Source organism: Biomphalaria glabrata, chromosome 1 (genome assembly GCF_947242115.1).
Source record: "Biomphalaria glabrata chromosome 1, xgBioGlab47.1, whole genome shotgun sequence".
Classification (NCBI taxonomy): Eukaryota; Metazoa; Mollusca; class Gastropoda; family Planorbidae; genus Biomphalaria; species Biomphalaria glabrata.
Genome location: NC_074711.1, coordinates 70280983 through 70301538, shown reverse-complemented (window position 1 = coordinate 70301538; position 20556 = coordinate 70280983). Strand labels below are relative to the sequence as shown.

The following is a 20556-nucleotide window of genomic DNA, read 5'->3' as shown; positions in this document are numbered from 1 at the left end:
CGATGATGAACTATTCAACATGTATTTATTCTGATAAAAAGGGCCACAGTAGAAGTCTCTGTCACTAAACACGTCGTTACCCTGGAGTATTCTATCGCTAACTGATTTTCCGGTCTCTAACCCAACATATCCCAAACGTCACTAGTCCCGTTCAATATGCGTCTACTATGGTGCGTCGCTAAATAACTAAAATAACTAACCTATATAAATAAGGTGTCTAACAGATTCCTCCCCCCTTTGAAAAAAAAATATGTCAATATTTTTCCACTACTGTCAAGTCTTACAAGGGCATTTTCAATTTAAGGGGAAGACAACAAACATAAAATCTTGACATCTTCATCTTGACATCTTCATCTTGACATCTTCATCTTGACAGTTCCTCATATTCATGTCAATGTTCATAACAGTTCATAACATTCCAGAATCATCTTCATTGGTACACAGTTCATCATGGAGGAAAATGTGGCATCTTATGGGCATGTCCTACACATCTCAAATGTTCTTCACTGGCAGTAATCTGATAAAATACAATATTTCAAAAAACAATTACAGACTTTATTTACACATTCAATACATTTTTTCTTACCACCCTTTTATACGCTTTTGTCCATTTTTCTTTTATACTCACCCTTTTCCATAGAACTAACTTTCGTCAATGATATATGAAATGATTCACACAAAAAAAATATCCATACTTACTTTTAAATGCTTAACATCAACTTTACTTATCTCCCTTTTCCATAACATATAAATGGTGTCAATATATTAATATATATTACATACTCAATATAATCATAGTTTATTTACAAAATTGTTTCACTTCAATGTCATTCTAGACAATAAATCAGCTACAATATTCACAGATCCACTAATAGCTTTCACTTCAAATTTATATTCCTGTAGTGCTAAGAACCATCTATAAACACGACTGTTTTTCATGCTCTTTTGCTGTATATACTGAATAGGTTTATGATCAGTTAATAATATGAATTTCCTTCCTATTAAATAGCTCTCTAGCTTAGTAATTACCCATATTACAGCTAAGGCTTCTCTTTCAATGACACTATATTTTTTCTCTGCCTCTGACAATTTTCTGCTTACATATAATATAGGATGTAAGTTATCATAGTTCTGCATTAAACAACCACCAATAGCATTACCAGATGCATCAGTTGTGACATAAAATATTTTGTCTTTATCAGGTAGTCTTAATATTAGTTCATGACTAAAAACATCTTTAATTCTGTCAATAGCTTTCACACATTCCTCATTACAAACTACTTTTTGAGGTTTTCCTTTTTTAAGTAAGTCATTTAGTGGATTCACTATTTCTGCTAAGTTTTTTATAAACTTTCTGTAATAATTTACTATTCCCAATATACTTTTAATTTGTCTTTTTGTTGTAGGTATTTCAATATTAAGTACTTTCTTTATGTTATCTTCAATAGGGCTAATCATGTTGTTATTTATTTTATGTCCTAAGAAAATTATTTCCTCCAATCCTATTTCTACTTTTTCTGCTTGAATTGTAAGTCCACTTTCTTTTATTATTTTGAATACTTCTTTTACATCTACCAAATGTTCCTCCCAACTATTATTAAAAATACATATGTCATCCAAATAGCAAATAACATTTTCTTTGTTTCCAATTATCATGTTCATCATTCTATTAAATGTGGCAGGTGCATTTACTAATCCAAAACTCATATAATTCCATTGAAAAATACCATATGGTGTTACAAATGCTGTGTAAGGTTTTGCATTTTCTGTTAAAGGTATTTGCCAATAACCTTTAGTTAAATCCAATTTAGTAAAAAATTTTGCTCCATTTAATTTATGTAAAATATCCTCTATATTTGGCATTGGATATGGGTCAAATTCTGTGATGTTGTTAAGTTTCCTATAATCAATACATAACCTTATATCTCCATTCTTCTTTTTGGCTATCACAATTGGTGAAGCATAAGGAGATGTTGATGGTTCAATTATACCTGATTCTAGTAAATTGTCTATTTCTTTCTTTACTTTGTCTTGTAAATGTAGTGGTATTCTATATGGCTTAAGCTTGATAGGTTTTGTGTCTGTTACTTTAATGTCATGTTTAATAATATTAGTTTTTCCTGGTATACTGGAAAAAATTTCTTTGTATTCTTGTATTATTTTAGTTATATCTTTTGACTTTTCCTTAGTTAAATTATTAAGATTAATCTTTTGCCAAGTTTGATTCTCTTTTGTTTCTATTACAGGTATTTCCTTAATATCATTTTCATTGTGATTTTCATTTGTTATTATCATCAAGCATTCTTCTCTTTCTGAAAATTTATTTTCTATTTCCTCCTGAATGTTTTGTATTAACTCATCTTCTCTATCATTATACAGTTTCAAATTATTTATGTGATATGTTTTAATTTTCCCATTTATTTCAATTTGATAATTCACATCACTAATTTGTTTTATCACCTTAAATGGACCTTTCCATTGTTTACCAATTTTATTTTTCAGGTCATTTATCAATATTAATACATTGTTTCCTACTTCTAGTGTTTTCAATTGTCTTTTCTTATTTAAATTCTCATGAGCACTTTGTTTATATTTCTTATTGTTGTTATATGCTTGAGTCCATATTTCTTTCAATTCTGTTGTGATTGTTGTTTCACTGTCATTATTTAATTTATTCTCATTGCCTATTAGATTTTCTTTAAAAACATCTAATTCATCTCTAGGTTTTCTTCCATGTATTATTTCATATGGTGAAAATTGTGTTGCTTCATGGATGTTGTTTCTATGAGCAAATAGTACATAGTTAATGTAATGATCCCACTTGTTCTGATTATTCTGAATTATTTTTGTTAGTGATCTTTTTAATGAACCACTCTCTGGGTGGTAAACCGAAGAGTATATGTGTTGTATATTGTATTGTTTAGTCCATTTCTTAAATTGTTCTGACTTAAACTGAGATCCCTGATCACTCAATATAATTTTAGGTATACCATGTCTTGTAATTACTTTTTGAGTTATGGCATTAATGATATTCTCTGCACTTGTATTTGATAATGGGATTGCCTCTGGGTATCTACTAAACATGTCTATTACTGTTAGAATGTATTTGTTATTATTTTCAGTTTGAATTAAAGGACCTATTAAATCAATAGATACTTTCTGAAATGGTGCTGTAGGTTCATCCATTTCTTGAATAGGTGCTTTATTCACTAGGCTTTTGTTAGATCTCTTTTGACATATGTCACATGATTTTATGTATTTGTTGATTGTTGCTTTCATTTTGGGCCAAAATACTTGTTTTGACAAATTCCTATAACATTTCTTTACTCCCCTATGTGCTGCTAAATTATTATCATGTGTCATGATTAAAACATCTTTCCAATATTTCTGTGGTAAGACAAGTTGTTTTATTTTCTTGTTATCATTACTTGTTTGTCTAAATAATATTTTATTCTCTATACAAAATTTCTCCATTGGATTATTATTGTTTTTATCTAATATTCTTGAATAAATTTTCCCAATAATATTGTCATTCATTTGTTCTAATGCAAATGTGGGTGTTGTTTCTTTTTCACTTTGAGATATTTGTGTTTCCAGACTATTTTGTGTTTCATTTTCTATCTCTCTTTCCTTAACATCTGTATTTTCTATTTGTATTACATTATTGGTTTCTTTTTCTTTATCATTACTTATTACATTTATTGTATTTTCCTGTTTCTTACTTTGTTTATCCATTGATCTTGTTATTATCATACTTGTTATATTTTGTGTTTCTATGTTTTCATGATTTTGTCTTATGTTTTTGTATTTGTTTTGCCAGTCTTCTAATTCTTTTCTTGAACATTCTTTAACTCCTTTTATGTTTCCTACTAACATATCATATCTCATTTCTGGTATTGCAATGCCATCACAATAACCAGTGAAAAATGGAGTTTCAATGTATACCCTTATAGCTTTAAATTCCCTTACAGTGCCATCTGCTAATTCTACTTTCTTAGTAAACCCTTTATACCAATGAGGTTTGACAAATTTAGTTTTTACTGCCAAAGTGTTACAACCTGAATCTCTGATTAATTCCACCGGAATTCTATCTACAAACCCTGGGTACACTGCAAAATTGTTCCTATTTCCTTCCATGAAATATACCCTATCTGTACCTTTATTTTTGTATTCCCTACTGTAACTCCTATTTCTATAATTTCCCCTGTCATTCCTATCTCTACTCCTATATCTACTGTTATTTTGTTCATTGTATCTATTTCTACTTCCAGACCTACTATTCCCTCTTCTACAGTTAGCTGCTATATGACCTTTTCCTTGACATTTAAAACAGGTTATTTCACTATATTTTCTATTTCCACTATTTGATCTGTTTCTATTTCTACTTCTATCAACATTTTCTTTGGTGTATCCTATTAAATCTACTTTGCTCTTATCCCTATCAGAAAATGGTTTATTTGGATAGGCATTTTTGTATACTCTCATTATTTCTGTTATTTCATCTATAGTTTTTGGGTTTCTTTCTTTAATAAAAGATTGTAACTGAGGATCACATTTATTTACAAAGTTGTCCACTAGAATAAAATTTTTTAATCCTTCATAAGAGTTATTCACTTTTTCTAATTTTACCCACTTATTGAAGAAATCCTTTTCCATATTAATGGTAGTTTGGGGTTCTATTTCTAATGATGGTATATTGTCAAAGTATTTCTTTCTAAAAGTTGTAGCATTATGACCATAGGCATTCAATAACTCTCTTTTTAAAACCTGATAGCTATCATCAATATGATGGTCATGATTTTGGCATATTGTTAGAGCTTGACCATGAACAAAGTCTATCAGTATTTCAGACCATTCTTCTTCAGGCATATTAAATGTAGACATTTTTGCCTCATATCTTTTCAGGAAATCACCAATGTCATCCTTCTGTTCATCAAAACTTTGTATTTTTCTCTTTAGCCATGTTTGTGAATTAGGGTTGTCTCTTTGAGTGGTATAATTATTTGAGTTATTTGTGTTATTTCCTTGTTCAGTTTGGGCTCTGGCTTGTGCTGCATCCAATCTCATCTTCTCCATTTTAGCTTCATGTTCTCGGTCCTCTTTTTGCTTCTCATATTCTTCCTTTCTGATCCTATCTTGTCTCTCTATCTCTTGTCTTTGACGTTCTTCTTGTCTTTCTATCTCTTGTCTTTGACGTTCCGTTTCCTCCTTCACAACTTGCTGTACATAAGCTGCTAAGTCCTTTCCTTTTAACTCCATGGCCTTTCCATCCTGCATAGCTGTTTCCTTAACCTCCTTAAGGTCCACATATGATGATGTAGCCATTGTGTTTTATATTTTATATATATTTTTACTTAGCCTATATTAGTTATGGCTATACTTTAAACTTATTTTATATTTAAGTTTTTCCACACTTTTATACAAATTTTTAAATGTTATGTCTCTATCTATAGATTTAGTAAATGTATAAATCTAGTCTGAGTTATATTCAGATCTGTATATTAGGTCTAGTATCACCCAAATTTAAATCTAGTATATTATAGTATATATAATAATACCATTTAGATCTATAGTTATCAAGAGCACTATGACTTTTAGATCTAGTATGAATAACTATGATCAATTTTAAAACCTGGTATGACTGAAGTCACAGTGAAGTGTTTAGAGTAAATTCAAAGACTGTCTAGAGTCTAGATCTAGAGTAGATTATGGTTCTATTTAACCGTATAAAACAAATATGTTTATACAATGTCAAATATATCTTCAACAAGATATATATATCTAGAATGTACTACCTTCATTCATCTTCAACTTAATAATATTTCAAAGTAGAGTCTAGATAATTAAATTGTACCAAAGAAATGTACAACAATTTGCAGATCTAAATTTAGCCAGACGATAGTGTTTGACTACATAGCCAGTTTCGGCATTATTCTCATGGCAAAATCATATTTGATTTTAACCGCTCAAACTAAAATTATTTTAGTCTGATTCACAGTAAAAGAATCCTACCCGCACTTTCTATCATTAAGTGAAAAAAAAAATACAGATCTAATTAAATTAATAAAAATAAATAATTTAAAATAATATAAACAAATGAAATAATTAAAATGAGACTATCGCTATGGGTTGGGATGTGACAATATGGCACACAATGATAACGTCACGAAGTAACCAGGCAACAACGGATATGACGTTTACACAAACAAAACAAATTACAATCCTAAATATATAATATAGCTTTTCATCTAAATTACGTCTTCTACCCCGACGGGTTTTAAGGCGCACCACCTGATTTTACTCAGGCTAACGTACCAAATTTAGACAAAATCTATTTCTAAGGGCAATCTAAACATATACTAATAAGAAAAATGGCACTTAGCTTTTGATAAGAAAGATCCCTTTGTTCGGACTCCCGAATATGCTAGATCACAACAAATTCCACTGCCTCTCTTCCAGTTCTGACTCTGTTCTCCGGTGCTACCAGTATCCCACGTAATGCCACAGATGTCCTGATATGCCACAGCAAAATGTTCCAGTTTCTTTGACGACTGTTGATGACCGTATGTGTAGTTCCGACGACTTTGTGTACACAGTTACTGACGAATAGGTTAACGGTTCTTCTGGCGATGACTTGATTTGTGTAGACGACTACTGACAAATAACAGTCTCTTGACGGCAACTTGATCTGGACGACTGACGAATAACGAATTTCTTGACGATGACTTGATCTGGGCTGACGAATAACGGCTTTCTTGACGATGACTTGATCTGGGCTGACGAATAACGACTTTCTTGACGATGACTTGATCTGGGCTGACGAATAACGGTTCTCTAAAATAGTTCACTGCTTCTGCTGCTACTCTGGTAGTACGACGAAGTTTGCTGTTGTACTCTGCTTCAATAGACCAAACTGTCCAATGTAGACTAGGTGAAACCAAGGTCACCTCCGACGACGTTCCGTTAGACGATTAACGGTTTTCAACGAAATTAAGTGGATGTAGCTGTTTCCACAACTTCACTGCCAACAAGTCTAGATATGGTCCAGACCGACGAATACTAGATATATCAATGTTCAGTAATGATACATACAACTTTACTAACCTTCCAAAGGTTAAACACAGTGACCGTTATAAACGTGGCAAGCAACCGGTTCAATGAGCAAACTGCTCCACAAGAATCTCTCCAAGGGTAAGACGACAGAGCGATTTCGATTTAGTTAGCTACCAAACTTGTAGTACTCACAATACTTCTGACAGCGGGCAAACTGTCCTTCTCGAAACTGACGAGGTAAAACTTGATACTCGACGTGGCTCCTACGACGAAGAAAAAATATGTCCAACAGGTTCACTAACGATCTCTCACCCGTTATGAATGAACGGTTTCTCTGGTTGTAGGTCGATTCAGCATATGAAGATCAGGCTTTGATAATATACTGGTTAAGTAGACCAGACGTTACGATGATTACTGTCCTGACGAAGGTCACCCTGAGTTAACGGCTCGTTGAACGTGCGATCAAACAGGCGACGACTGTATGTAGATCTAGAACAAAGTCACTCTGCGATACTGCTGTGTTCAGCCGTACTCCGATGAAATCTTATATCTTCGAGTGCACGACCCTCACCTGAGTAAACGTTCTGCTTCGAGGTCCGGTACGATGTTCGGCTTCGAGGTTCGGCTTCGAGGTTCGGGGTCGCCACTGTGATGTTGCTAGTTCAGGCTGTCTTGAAGTCAACCAATTACTCTGCAATCGTTTGGGTGTAATTGTTCGGGTGTATTACGTGTAGTTGACCAACAACACAAACAAGAACTGGCACATCGATTGTAACAAGTGAAGAGATGTAGTCGAACGATGATGAACTATTCAACATGTATTTATTCTGATAAAAAGGGCCACAGTAGAAGTCTCTGTCACTAAACACGTCGTTACCCTGGAGTATTCTATCGCTAACTGATTTTCCGGTCTCTAACCCAACATATCCCAAACGTCACTAGTCCCGTTCAATATGCGTCTACTATGGTGCGTCGCTAAATAACTAAAATAACTAACCTATATAAATAAGGTGTCTAACAGTTGATATAGGTCAATATAAAGATTAATCGAATACTTAAATAAATATAACAATACAAAAAACATTGATGTGAAATTAACTGCTCTTTTTTTTTAAATTTCTATTTTGCTTTATAAACAAATAACTTAACTAATTCAGGAATGTTTATTTAAATAATGTCAAGAGAAGTTGGACATTGTTTCTATGAACTTAACATACGGTGTTTGCAAACCAGATGCTTTCCTATCAGTATATCATGGTTGTGTGATTTAACGAGCCGTAGTAGATTATATACATTTTAAAAACTTTGATGAAAATCACAGCTTTGCTCATGTTTTTCTATAAGGTAAAAAGAAATATTAATTAAAACTACCAGCCGAGGGTCCAAATATATTCTACAGTTGTCATGACTAAGTAAGCTCTAGTGCACTTTTAGAACGTATAACACTTTTTGTTGAGTGTGCTAACATTTCAGGTTTTAATGTTATAGAATAGCTATCTCTATATTATAATGTTTTTTAACCGATTATAAATTTACATTGAAACTATTGTTTCTTAATTTGTTTTACAGTGTTTACATAAGTTCTTCGATATTTGAAGCTGTGATAAAATTGTATTTTACGTAAATTAAATTTGAAAGTAAAAGCCATTTCTGCTTTTCAGTTTTCATTCATAATAACATAGAAGATGTATATCAAACTGTACTATTTCAAAATCTGGTAGAACATGTGACAAGTTCTTCAAACGAGCAAAACACTATGGTATGGGTGTAAAGTCTCATTACTCCGGATCGTTCAAGATGAAAGTAATCTGCTCTTTGTTTCTACTTTGAGATCTAAGATCTGGTCAAAGATCTGGTGGATGTTCTTGAAGCAGTGGAATCCAGTAAGAAAAAGACAAGAAAGCACTAGAAAAACAAATGTCTGGAAAATGAAAAGAGAACGATAGCGAGAGAGTTTTTTAAAAACATTACACAGTCTCAAGTCAAAGACGCCAGATTGAAAGGTCACTGTTGTCAGCTAAATGATCAAAATTATTTTGTCTTACATGCGAAAGAGCAATACATTTGCTAGTACTAGAGCTGATCCTACCTAGAGGCCAATCCTTCAATAACAAGTTTATTGGTGTATCCGGTGTAGAGATGAAACGATCAGTGAAGTCGTTCAAAAACACTACAATCATTTGTAGGCACTTTACAGCAGTGTGGAATCAAAGTCCTAAAAGATTTTTCACTAGTAGCTAGAAATCATTTCTAAAAGCTTTAAATCATAAATATCAGCAGGACCTGATACATCATTTTGGTGAACAAAACTTAAATAATTTAAATGAAAATAGCTACAACTGTGATTATTCTCATATTATATGCCTATAAAACAATGTCTTAGGTGTATTTCTAAAAGACTAGACTTAGTGTCTCATTAATACGGAGATAATGTTGTCGTAGGTAATGTCCACAAACCCTCCTCCCAACCTCTTCCGGCCCCACTCTACGTCCTTTTTCCTTCTGAAACTGATGACAATATTTTGTTTAATGAATGCACCAGGAGTCAGTGCAGTGACAAGAGAATTTGGAGAGTCTTGTCACGTGATTTATAGTCACTTGAAACTGAAGGAACGTCACCTGAACTATAAGTCATCAATTTACCTGGACACCGCGCCCCACGCAGGTAATTTATGGGAGTAAGTTGAAAGAAATTTCCGAATTAGAGGTGAAAGTAAACAGGCGTGACATCATCAAGAAGAGACGGAAAGAAACAGCAGCAAAAAGAAACAACAGTAAACAGCTTAAACAACAGTAGAGCCTATATCTCTGGTGGAAAATTACAACCCTACATTTGTGTTCGACTGTGACAAAAAGTTGACGACAGCCTCCTCCACTTGGTTTCACTCCTGAATATTGGTATTGGAACTATTCATCCTAGTCTAATGATTTCGTTATACAGCATATATATATATATAGCTCCTATGTTGAACCAGGAATCAATGACGTTATATAACAAAATATTGAGAACAAATTTTGGTACTTATTTATATGTGTAAATTGAACCAATCCTTAAGTATGTTTAACTACCCAAAGTCCGGTTATCTGTTGAAACATCACAGACGATCAGTTCCGTTGATTCAATTGTTTCCCACAATTCCTAGCATCGCACTCACTCTAAGTTTCGGCCATTCCTAAATTTTTCATATTTTTTCCAGATACTGTTCCTTGCAAGAAGTACTTCTTGAATTCAGAGAATCTTGTGTCTTGGTTGTAGATGTTTAGGTTTACTTTGACAATAATTCATTTTGTATATGTGTGTGTCTCTGTGTGTTTGTGTGTTTGTGTGTGTGTGTGATGTTTGTACTTAGATTCCAGAAAGAGCAGAAAAAAATGAATGTACCATGAGCGCAACATTCTTTAACCTTATCGTTGTATTAGCACGTTACTGTACGGCAGTGAGTCATGGACTATTTAGTGTACGACAGTGAGTCATGGACTATTTAGTGTACGGCAGTGAGTCATGGACTACTTAGTGTACGGCAGTGAGGACTACTTAGTGTACGGCAGTGAGTCATGGACTATTTACTGTAGGGCAGTGAGTCATAGACTACTTGCTGTAGGGCAGTGAGTCATGGACTATTTACTGTAGGGCAGTGAGTCATGGACTACTTGCTGTAGGGCAGTGAGTCATGGACTACTTGCTGTAGGGCAGTGAGTCATGGACTACTTGCTGTAGGGCAGTGAGTCATGGACTACTTGCTGTAGGGCAGTGAGTCATGGACTACTTGCTGTAGGACAGTGAGGCATGGACTATTTTGCTGTAGGGCAGTGAGTCATGGACTACTTACTGTACGGCAGTGAGTCATGGACTACTTACTGTACGGCAGTGAGTCATGGACTACTTGCTGTAGGGCAGTGAGTCATGGATTATTTACTGTAGGACAGTGAGTCATGGACTATTTACTGTAGGGCAGTGAGTCATGGACTACTTGCTGTAGGGCAGTGAGTCATGCATGGAATATTTACTGTAGGACAGTGAGTCATGGACTACTTGCTGTAGGGCAGTGAGTCATGGACTACTTGCTGTACGGCAGTGAGTCATGGACTACTTGCTGTACGGCAGTGAGTCATGGACTACTTGCTGTAGGGCAGTGAGTCATGCATGGAATATTTACTGTAGGACAGTGAGTCATGGACTACTTGCTGTAGGGCAGTGAGTCATGGACTACTTGCTGTAGGGCAGTGAGTCATGCATGGAATATTTACTGTAGGACAGTGAGTCATGGACTACTTGCTGTAGGGCAGTGAGTCATGGACTACTTGCTGTACGGCAGTGAGTCATGGACTACTTGCTGTACGGCAGTGAGTCATGGACTACTTGCTGTAGGGCAGTAAGTCATGGACTATTTACTGTAGGACAGTGAGTCATGGACTACTTGCTGTACGGCAGTGAGTCATGGACTACTTTCTGTAGGGCAGTGAGTCATGGAATACTTAAAAACTCCATAAAAATAAAAATTATATAAATAGATAATTTAGTAATGTTTGCTCTTAGAATTTCCATACGTTTTTAATTTCATTTTTTTTCTTTTTCGCTGAGGTATTCCAAAGTATGCTAAGCGATATTGTGATCAATGCTTAGATCCTACACAATTTATAAGTATTGTATTTTTTGCAATTAACAGTAAACACCAGTGCTAAATAATTTTATGAAGATTGGGATTTATAATAACTCATATATACCATAGAAACATCCTGAGTTTTTTGTTTTCTTTTCTGAGCCTCTCGCCTATAACAAGGCATGCTTTAAATTTCTAATGATCGGCTCTTTCTGGCCAAATAATAATAATTTTAAAAAATCCAAATATTTGCTATAATTTTTTTTTATACTAATACAAATAACTCATTTTTATATTTAAAAAAAAGACTCAAGATCCCATCGAGAGTTATTTGAATACTCCAACTGTTATGTAGTCACCAGTGTCACTGAACTATATATAGAACTTGTTCAATGCACTTCTTTCTATTTTTGTTTTGTTATACAGCAGACTAATTGGTGTGTGTAGGTGGATGTGTGTGAGTGTAGGGGACCCAATGGCCTACTTGTAACTTTCCCATGAAGGTTTAATTAAAGCAGGCCGATGGCGAATGTGTGTCATGTCACTTCGAAGGTCATGTCATACAAGCTGACACCTGAGACTTCCATCACTGTCAATACGTCTGTAGACTTCAAAAGAGAACGTCAAAACTGAACTTACACCTACATCAGCTGTATGACGTTTTACACCTACAGCAGCTGTGTGACGTTCTACACCTACACCAGCTGTGTGAATGAAGACAACAGTTAGGGCATTTTTTTAAAATGTGTATAAGTGTATATATTACTGATGCATAGGTTTCATTACCACTAAATAAGTTGAGGGTATACATAATTTCTTTTGTTACAGTTTTTTGGGGGAGAATGTTTTCCTTTGGTTTTGTGCGGTGAAAATAACGACTGGCCAATTTCCGAACAATAAAATTGGTCTCACAAAAATGGCTAAATGAAAAAGCTGCACCTAAAGACTGGATTACCCAGACCTCCCCTTACACCCATCACCTTTTGTCACCACTGACGAAGGATTATTTTCTTCTTTTTTCTGAGAATGATTTCAGAAACTGAGAGAAGTTTTTACTAAAATTTCACAAACTCTGCATTGAACAAAGATAAGCTGATTGGGGAGAGGTGCACAGACTTGTTTTAAATAGGATAAAACAGAGCTCGGGGTGAGAGAAATGCAGGGCAGGATTACGACAGTGTAAATTTAACGGCAGGATTTGGCGTCAAAAATATTAAATTTAAAGAAATAGATCTACATTATAAATGTGAAAAAAAAAAGAATAAGAAATGAGTTTGAATTTACAATTACTTCACAGTTATGACATGCTTTTAGTATATATTGATATTTTAAAGACATGTTAAGTGCATGTACAACAGGATACATTTTTACAAGTGCTCCTTCCCTAGTGGCATTAGAGAACGAAAAGTGCTGCCTGAATTAGCCTGGAAAATCAACGACTTAGCAGACTTTAAGTCAGTGATTAACATGCACAACTAGATTATTATTATTATTTTAGAAACGAACGAGTATTCATTCTCTGGCGCCGCCAGCGTCGAGTTTCGTTAAAGAGAAACAAAATTCATCGTAGTCCCTTTCACAGTGTCCACAGAGGAATTTTCTGGTGATGTGGCAGGTCTGCAGCAGTACCGCCATCTGACAGGCAAGGAGAATGTTCCTAGGAATGTTGAGGGCCTTATTATCCCCTCAGTTGATATAACAATTGGGTATAATGTTATTTTGAATAACAATATGAAAACCTTTAATCGTAGAAAGTAAGCTACTATCGAAGTTAACTAAAATAACAATATACCCTGTTGTATTAAACGAGCGCAGGGCTGGCCTTTTCGATCACGTATTTTTAAGACTTGAGTCAATTGTACCCAGAAATGGGCATCGGTCTGTGTTCAAACTGTCTTCTCCTAACTTCCTGGTCTACTTTACTGTCTTATGAAACAAAGAAAGTGCAAATAAAAATACCTTTAAATGCATAGTAAATTAGTGAGAATGTTGGACTCGGCACTGCGGACTAACCACTCCACTCACTTAACCAAATGGACAGAGGAATAAGTGACAAAGTGACCACATCCGGTTCGTTATAAAACAAGGATAATTACGTATTTCGGATTTATTATTACTATTTGGCCATCCGTCCGCTGACAATGAGATCACTTAACTTTTGGCATGCTACTCTAAGCATGCCTGTTACTAACAAAGACAACACTATGCGACCTTCAAGGTTGTACTAGATTTATGCTAAATTCATACAAACTATACAACTATTAAAAAATCAAGCAAAGTGTTAGGATTTATTACAAGAAATTTCTATAATCCAATAAGAACATAAAACTAAAATGTTATTTAACTTTGGTTAGACCAATAATACAATATGCATCCTCGGTTTGGGACCCCTCAACTCAAGAAAACATTAAGAAACTGGAACAGACACAAAAAGAGAGCAGTGATATTCATAACAAACGAATATTCACATTTGAGTAGAGTAACACCTTTAGTAAAATCACTAAATTTTTTAAAGCCTTCAGGATAGAAGATTTAAAAGTAAACTAGCAATTATACATAACACACTGAACCATAATCTTCAAATACAAAAACAAAACCTAATAAAATACTCAGAAAGACACAAAGATAAAGGCACATTCCTCGTCCCATATGCTAGGACAAATTTGTACAAATACTCCTTCTTTCCTAGTGCTATTAGAGCATGGAATGGGTTGCCTGAGCCAGCCAGGAAAACCAATGACTTGGCAGAATTAAAGTCATTGGTTAACATGCATGACTAGAATGACCTAGGAACACGCGTAGGAGGTAATCATCTTCTTTTTGAAGTTACGTCTGTACTTTATAAGAAAGTTAGAACTAATATTTCACCCAGTAGTGCTAAACACAAAGACCTACGGTATAGATAAGGTGCTAAACACAAAGACCTACGGTATAGATAAGGTGCTAAACACAAAGACCTACGGTATAGATAAGGTGCTAAACACAAAGACCTACGGTATAGATAAGGTGCTAAGCACGAAGACCTACGGTATAGATAAGGTGCTAAAACACAAAGACCTACGGTATAGATAAGATGCTAAAACACAAAGACCTACGGTATAGATAAGGTGCTAAAACACAAAGACCTACGGTATAGATAAGGTGCTAAACACAAAGACCTACGGTATAGATAAGGTACTAAACACAAAGACCTACGGTATAGATAAGGTGCTAAACACAAAGACCTACGGTATAGATAAGGTACTAAAACACAAAGACCTACGGTATAGATAAGGTGCTAAACACAAAGACCTACGGTATAGATAAGGTACTAAAACACAAAGACCTACGGTATAGATAAGGTGCTAAACACAAAGACCTACGGTATAGATAAGGTGCTAAACACAAAGACCTACGGTATAGATAAGGTGCTAAACACAAAGACCTACGGTATAGATAAGGTGCTAAACAAGCTTCACGTGTCCACAAGAGAATATAAGATTTATGGGAACTAGAACTGTTTTATTCAATAGTCCAAAGAGACATTTAAAGTAATGAATACTTTTTAACTTTTTATTTTTTTTTTTATTTTGAAGAAACGTTACATAAAATTAGGACTTTATTGCTAAATCAGAGGCGTAGCTAGGGGGGGGGGAAGGGGAGAATTTGAAAATCCCCCTGAGAACCCACTTTAGGGAGGATGGCCCAAATGAGTGTTTTTTACATCAAATAATAAATATTACGCAAAATGCAGGGGCCCCCAAAGAAGTCAAGCCCCCCAATAAGGATGGCTAATTCCTAGCTACACCACTGAGCTAAATCAGACTTAGTCACTGACGTAGCACCTATTGCACGAAGGGGTTCATTGAGCCACAACTGCGGCCATGAAAAGAAAAAAAAACACGTATACATCAAACAACTTATAGGATGACTCGAATTCTTTTTTTTTTCCCCATTCAACTTTTAAGTCGGGGCGGGGGGGGGGGACTTTATCTTATTCTTGAACTCTACCCCCCGGCACATACGACAGTCACCTTAATTTTTTTTTTAAAGATGTTTTATCCATAGAAGAATATAATTTAACTTTTAAAATGTGTTTATATATTCCAGTGTTTCCCAAAACTGTGTTCCGTAGAACCCCAGTGTTCCCCAAAACTGTGTTCCGTAGAACCCCAGTGTTCCACGAGGTCTGAATAGTCGTTCCACGAACTACTGGAATAACTAACCAGTAGGCTACCACTCTCTAAAAAAATGTAATCAAAATGTTCCAGTAAATATTCAGAATGTTAGAAGTGTTTCTTTAAGAGAAAAGTTCATTACATTTTAAGCTGTTATTGCAATAATGCTAATTTTTTATTTTGAATTAAAAAAAAGACATTTAAAAAGTTTTATTATTTTGGAAAATACCGTTTATATTGGTGCAATACTTCTATTACTGTATCTAATATGATATATAACATGATTGATATAGCTCTGAAGCTGTGTAACACAATTGAAGTCCCTATATGTCTTTTATTTTAAAAAATTGACTATGACAATTCATTTCTACATTCTTATTTCCCCTTCTCATACCAATACGGTTTGGAATCCCAAGACCAAAGACTAGAGTACTGTCCCACTAGAGAACTGTCCCACTAGAGTACTGTCCCACTGTTTAATCGTGGAAGTTTCCCGTCAACATAGCACCTCAGTGTCAGAGTTGAGCAAGGATTAGGCCTGGATTCTGTAGTAAACATGCAGCCAAAAGGCAAACAGCTGACGGCTCTATTCCACATGAAGATTCGGTTTTGAAATAAAAGATCCTACACTGAGTTCAAGGAGTTGTATTGTTTACTGATGACCCGCGCTGAATGAGATTTGATGGCGGAATATTTCAAAGCATACAAAGTTTGTGTTTGTTCCAAGATCCTACAAGTTGCCAGGTAGCAAATTTGAAACAAATATTGACTTGGGAAACAAAAGTTTGAGAATGCTGGCATATAAAAGTTTTCCCTGGGTATTTTTTTCCACACACGAACTGCTAATATATTTTTTTGTTCCTAATGTTCAAAAGTTCAGATATGAAAGGAAAAAAAAAAGACCATGTTTTGAACTGTAAGGACAAATGTTGTTACTGACCAAACAAAAACTCAAACGTCTCTACAAATGTTCAAAATGTTGAACCTTTGTATTAAAGCTTCAAGAAAATGAAAGAAGATGTAGAAGTGTAAGGTGTAGTAGAGTAACAATTCATTTATACGCAAACTGTAAGAACTTTTATACAAAAAAAAAAATGTTGTTTAGATTTAAAAGACATTTAAAGAAATGTAAAGACATATTGTTGACAGTGTTGATAGTGTTGACAGTGTTGATAGTGCTGACTAGTTAAAAGCCTACAAAGTGGTTGCTGTTGTGAACCCATCAAATGGAGTTATAAACAAGCAATGAAAAAAGAATCTGTCTTGTCAAGTTTAAGGAATAGTACTGCCATTTATCTGGAAAAATTACTTGCCTTAGCTCCCTTTCTGCTACACACAAAATTAAATAATCCTATACTCTTAAGCGAGCAATTCTTGTATGTATGTATATATATTTATATATAGCACCTGGATGACCGATCCTAGCTCGGTTAAATAATTTCATAAGTCATTTTGGGAATATTTTTGTAATTACGAAAATGAACGATCATATAAATACTACTAATCTGAAGAGTTACATTTAGTGTTCTGTTAGTTCTAAATGTAATTATACATGGCGATTAAATATAAAGTCTCTTAAGTCCTTCTATAGTCTAGACAAACCACAGCTCACATCCGTCTTATAGTTTTACAATCCATTTTTTGTGTCAAACTATTGTAGGTCTACTATTACTGGCTTAGAAGAAAGTCTTTGCAGTGTAACTTCTTAGATGGTTGCGTTCAAACATTTAATTATGGAATTAGTATATATTCATTATGTCTTTAGTACGAAACATCAAGTGACGCAAATCTCTACGTTATAGGGTAAAACAGGCACTTTGTGACAAAGTAAAATGGCGCATTTTTTCTTAATAGACTTAAATCATTGCATTAGTTTTCTAAAGAAACGTTTCCATGGGACACCTCTGTTACGCCAAACAATATGCTCGTTACCCATACGGGATACGTGCCCTGCCCAGCCTGACGGTTGGACTATAAGAAGTTCATACCATCCATCCATCCCAGTGGTGCTACAGCCCGTGGAGGGATATGGCCTGCTTATACACATCCATCCATTCAGATCTCAACTGGGCCTTCCATCTCCAAGCCCTAACCCCAAGCTTTTTACCGAGGTGTATAGTTAAATAAAAAGAGGCTGCAGCGTACGCAAACTCGTTGGCCGCTGGCTAGATATCATGTTCAGTGTGAGCACGTAAGGCGTAGAGAAGCTGTGTTAGGACCATTTCCTTTGTTTTGGTACGGGACAGTAGACACAAAGCACGAACTTATGGTAATAATTCAACAGCAAAAAAAATAATAATAAGGCTTGTCTTCGATTCCTAAGATTAATGAGGATTGCAGTATTTCCCGTGGCTACGCAGCCCCTGCTGTGACCTACAAATTTTGCCACATCCAGGGCAAGCATAACCATTGTCAAACAGTGGTCGATTAAGATTTTCTTTTCGCGTCTGCCTCTGTTCTCGGCAGCAGATTTTCTTTGGTCTCAAATGTGTATCCGGGGCTTTGAATAGAGGTAATTCCGTCAGTTACGCTGGACAGAGCGGTATCCTGTATGGAAGACGAAACATACAAGAATTGCTCGCTTAAGAGTATAGGATATATATATATATATATATATATATATATATATATATATATATATATATATAAATTTTATTTCGAAAACGGCTCTAACGATTTTCTTTAAAATTTCAAGGTATGTGCATAATAGTGAGAAAAAAATTCTCAACTCATTGGCCACAATGGGAAAACTCGAGATCGACCGTTATATCGGTTTAAAAATGCCTCATTATCGAAAAATTAATTTTGGCTAGAATGTTTTATGAATGAAAATTTTCCTTGACGTAAACGGGAAAAACGCTGCTTACGTCACTAGGCTTACCGCAGTACACTAAATTATTTCTTTGCAAACAAGAACGAGTTTTAAAGAATCAATAGACCTAATTAAACATTTGCGCACCATCTTACTGTAGATTGATTTATTATAGAAATATGAAATAAAAGTAATGAAATTAAATGTGCCGATGTATGATTAGTTATTTTATTTTAAGTGCTTAATAAGTTGTTTACACTTTAATTGTGTAGAGCGTTGTAGATACCTTTTACTTTGTTGTTTATTTTGCTGGTGACCTCCAGCTGTCTCGTTCTGAGGTTGCATGCAACCAGGTGCTCTCTTCTATGTCAGCTAAGGCAAGTTTGCGCCATAAGCTGGTGTTTTAAGCGTTTCGGTGTTACGTCGACCACTTTTTAGCTCACCAAAAAAGACTGCCTTTGGCATGCGTTCGTCTGAGATTCGTCACCCATACAGGATACTGCTCTGTCCAGCGTAACTGTCGGACTTAAAGAATTCCCTCTATACAAAGGCCGAGGATACACATTTGAGACCAAAAGAAAATTTGCTGCCGAGGACAGACGCAGACGCTAAAAGAAAATCTTAATCGAGCACCGCGGACAATGGTTATGCTTGCCTTGGATGTGGCAAGATATGTAGGTCACAGCTGCAATCCTCATTTATTTTCGGACTCTAAGACAAGCCTTATTATTATTATTATTTTGCTGGTGAATTATTACCATGTGTCCATGCTTCGGTGTCTACTGTCCTGTACCAAAACAATGGAAATGGTCATAACACAGCTTCTCTACGCCTTACTTGCTCACACTTAACATGATATCCATCTAGCGGTCAACGAGTTTACGTACGCTGCAGCCTCTTTTGATTTAACTATAAACCTCGGTAAAAAGCTTGGAGTTAGGGCGTGTTGACGGAAAGCCCAGGAGAGATCTGAATGGAGGGATGTGTAAAAGCAGGTCATAGCACCACTGGGATGGATGGATGGCAAAAGCCGGTATGAACTTCTTATAGTCCGACAGTCAGGCTGTGCAGGGCACGTATCCCGTATGGGTAACGAGCATATTATTCGGCGTAACAGAGGTGCCCTACGGAAACGTTTCTTTAGAAAACTAATGCAATGATTTAAGTCTAATAAGAAAAAATGAGCCATTTTACTTTGTCACTAAGTGCATGTTTTACCCTATAACGTAGAGAAGTTACACTGCAAAGACTTTCTTCCAAGCCAATATAGTAAGCCTACAATAGAATTACGCAAAAGATGGATTGCAAAACTTTAAGACGGACTTGAGCTGTAGTTTGTCTAGACTGTAGGAGGACTTAAAAGACTTTAAATTTAATCGACATGTTCAATTAGGCCTACAATTAGAACTAACAGAACACTAAAACAACTCTTCAGATTAGTAGTCTTTATCCGATCCTTCATTTTCGTAATTACAAGAATATTCTCAAAATGACTTCGGGTATATATCCTTCCGAAATTATTTAACAGAGCGAGGTTCGGCCACCTGGTACAAAAATATTCTCAAAATGACTTCGGGTATATATCCTTCCGAAATTATTTAACAGAGCGAGGTTCGGCCACCTGGTACAAAAATATTCTCAAAATGACTTCGGGTATATATCCTTCCGAAATTATTTAACAGAGCGAGGTTCGGCCACCTGGTACAAAAATATTCTCAAAATGACTTCGGGTATATATCCTTCCGAAATTATTTAACAGAGCGAGGTTCGGCCACCTGGTACAAAAATATTCTCAAAATGACTTCGGGTATATATCCTTCCTAAACAATTTATTAATCCGAGCGAGGCTCGGTCACCTGATATTTAGTACTAAATGATTAGCTAATTGGTTAATTTTTTTTTATTGATTCGTGTATTATAATCGACTATGAAG

General features: G+C 35.1%; 1 long non-coding RNA gene across 1 annotated transcript; it reads right to left on the bottom strand.

Annotated features, from left to right (window-relative positions):
* Nucleotides 1-259: 259 nt before the first annotated feature.
* Nucleotides 260-8071, bottom strand: LOC129923037 (uncharacterized). Its single transcript, XR_008774957.1, has 2 exons — nucleotides 5796-8071; nucleotides 260-517 (listed from the first exon to the last, which is right to left on the bottom strand). It is a non-coding gene; the product is annotated as an uncharacterized LOC129923037 (long non-coding RNA).
* Between the last annotated feature and the right edge of the window lie 12485 nt (nucleotides 8072-20556).